This window comes from Scyliorhinus torazame, chromosome 2 (genome assembly GCF_047496885.1).
Source record: "Scyliorhinus torazame isolate Kashiwa2021f chromosome 2, sScyTor2.1, whole genome shotgun sequence".
NCBI classification, from domain to species: domain Eukaryota; kingdom Metazoa; phylum Chordata; class Chondrichthyes; order Carcharhiniformes; family Scyliorhinidae; genus Scyliorhinus; species Scyliorhinus torazame.
Window position 1 is genome coordinate 7,432,417 of NC_092708.1, and position 2,500 is coordinate 7,434,916.

The window sequence follows — 2,500 nt, forward strand, 5'->3', positions numbered from 1 at the left end:
CCAGTGAGAACAAACCGAGTTTATTCAATCGCTCCTCATAGCTTATGCCCTCCATACCAGGCAACATTCTGGTAAATCTCTTCTGCACCCTCTCTAAAGCCTCCACATCCTTCTGGTAGTGTGGCGACCAGAATTGAACACTATACTCCAAGTGTGGCCTAACTAAGGTTCTATACAGCTGCAACATGACTTGCCAATTCTTATACTCAATGCCCCGGCCAATGAAGGCCAGCATGCCGTATGCCTTCTTGACTACCTTCTCCACCTGTGTTGCCCCTTTCAATGACCTGTGGACCTGTACTCCTAGATCTCTTTGACTTTCAATACTCTTGAGGGTTCTACCATTCACTGTATATTCCCTACCTGCATTAGCCCTTCCAAAATGCATTACCTCACATTTGTCCGGATTAAACTCCATCTGCCATCTCTCCGCCCAAGTCTCCAGACAATCTAAATCCTGCTGTATCCTCAGACAGTCCTCATCGCTATCCGCAATTCCACCAACCTTTGTGTCGTCTGCAAACTTACTCATCAGACCAGTTACATTTTCCTCCAAATCATTTATATATACTACAAAGAGCAAAGGTCCCAGCACTGATCCCTGTGGAACACCACTGGTCACAGCCCTCCAATTAGAAAAGCATCCCTCCATTGCTACCCTCTGCCTTCTATGGCCTAGCCAGTTCTGTATCCACCTTGCCAGTTCACCCCTGATCCCGTGTGACTTCACCTTTTGTACTAGTCTACCATGAGGGACCTTGTCAAAGGCCTTACTGAAGTCCATATGGACAACATCTACTGCCCTACCTGCATCAATCATCTTAGTGACCTCCTCGAAAAACTCTATCAAGTTAGTGAGACACGACCTCCCCTTCACAAAACCGTGCTGCCTCTCACTAATACGTCCATTTGCTTCCAAATGAGAGTAGATCCTGTCTCGAAGAATTCTCTCCAGTAATTTCCCTACCACTGAAGTAAGGCTCACCGGCCTGTAGTTCCCGGGATTATCCTTGCTACCCTTCTTAAACAGAGGAACAACATTGGCTATTCTCCAGTCCTCCGGGACATCCCCTGAAGACAGCGAGGATCCAAAGATTTCTGTCAAGGCCTCAGCAATTTCCTCTCCAGCCTCCTTCAGTATTCTGGGGTAGATCCCATCCGGCCCTGGGGACTTATCTACCTTAATATTTTTTAAGACACCCAACACCTCGTCTTTTTGGATCACAATGTGACCCAGGCTATCTACACCCCCTTCTCCAGACTCAACATCTACCAATTCCTTCTCTTTGGTGAATACTGATGCAAAGTATTCATTTAGTACCTCGCCCATTTCCTCTGGCTCCACACATAGATTCCCTTGCCTATCCTTCAGTGGGCCAACCCTTTCCCTGGCTACCCTCTTGCTTTTTATGTACGTGTAAAAAGCCTTGGGATTTTCCTTAACCCTATTTGCCAATGACTTTTCATGACCCCTTCTAGCCCTCCTGACTCCTTGCTTAAGTTCCTTCCTACTTTCCTTATATGCCACACAGGCTTCGTCTGTTCCCAGCCTTTTAGCCCTGACAAATGCCTCCTTTTTCTTTTTGACGAGGCCTACAATATCACTCGTCATCCAAGGTTCCCGAAAATTGCCGTATTTATCTTTCTTCCTCACAGGAACATGCCTGTCCTGTATTCCTTTCAACTGACACTTGAAAGCCTCCCACATGTCAGATGTTGATTTGCCCTCAAACATCCGCCCCCAATCTATGTTCTTCAGTTCCCGCCTAATATTGTTATAATTAGCCTTCCCCCAATTTAGCACATTCATCCTCGGACCACTCTTATCCTTGTCCACCAGTACTTTAAAACTTACTGAATTGTGGTCACTGTTACCGAAATGCTCCCCTACTGAAACATCTACCACCTGGCCGGGCTCATTCCCCAATACCAGGTCCAGTACCGCCCCTTCCCTAGTTGGACTGTTTACATATTGTTTTAAGAAGCCCTCCTGGATGCTCCTTACAAACTCCGCCCCGTCTAAGCCCCTGGCACTAAGTGAGTCCCAGTCAATATTGGGGAAGTTGAAGTCTCCCATCACCACAACCCTGTTGTTTTTACTCTTTTCCAAAATCTGTCTACCTATCTGCTCCTCTATCTCCCGCTGGCTGTTGGGAGGCCTGTAGTATACCCCCAACATTGTGACTGCACCCTTCTTATTCCTGATCTCTACCCATATAGCCTCACTGCCCTCTAGCCTCACTGCCCTCTGAGGTGTCCTCTCGCAGTATAGCTGTGATATTCTCCCGAACAAGTAGCGCAACTCCGCCTCCCCTTTTACATCCCCCTCTATCCCGCCTGAAACATCTAAATCCTGGAACGTTTAGCTGCCAATCCTGCCCTTCCCTCAACCAGGTCTCTGTAATGGCAACAACATCATAGTTCCAAGTACTAATCCAAGCTCTAAGTTCATCTGCCTTACCCGTAATACTTCTTGCATTAAAACATATGCACTTCAGGC

General features: G+C 47.1%; 1 protein-coding gene across 1 annotated transcript in view; it reads left to right on the forward strand.

Annotated features, from left to right (window-relative positions):
- The window catches only part of LOC140385887 (insulin-like growth factor-binding protein 2), a 180,509-nt gene that overhangs the window by 148,912 nt on the left and 29,097 nt on the right, over positions 1-2,500 (forward strand). The gene's annotated exons all lie outside the window — the stretch shown is intronic.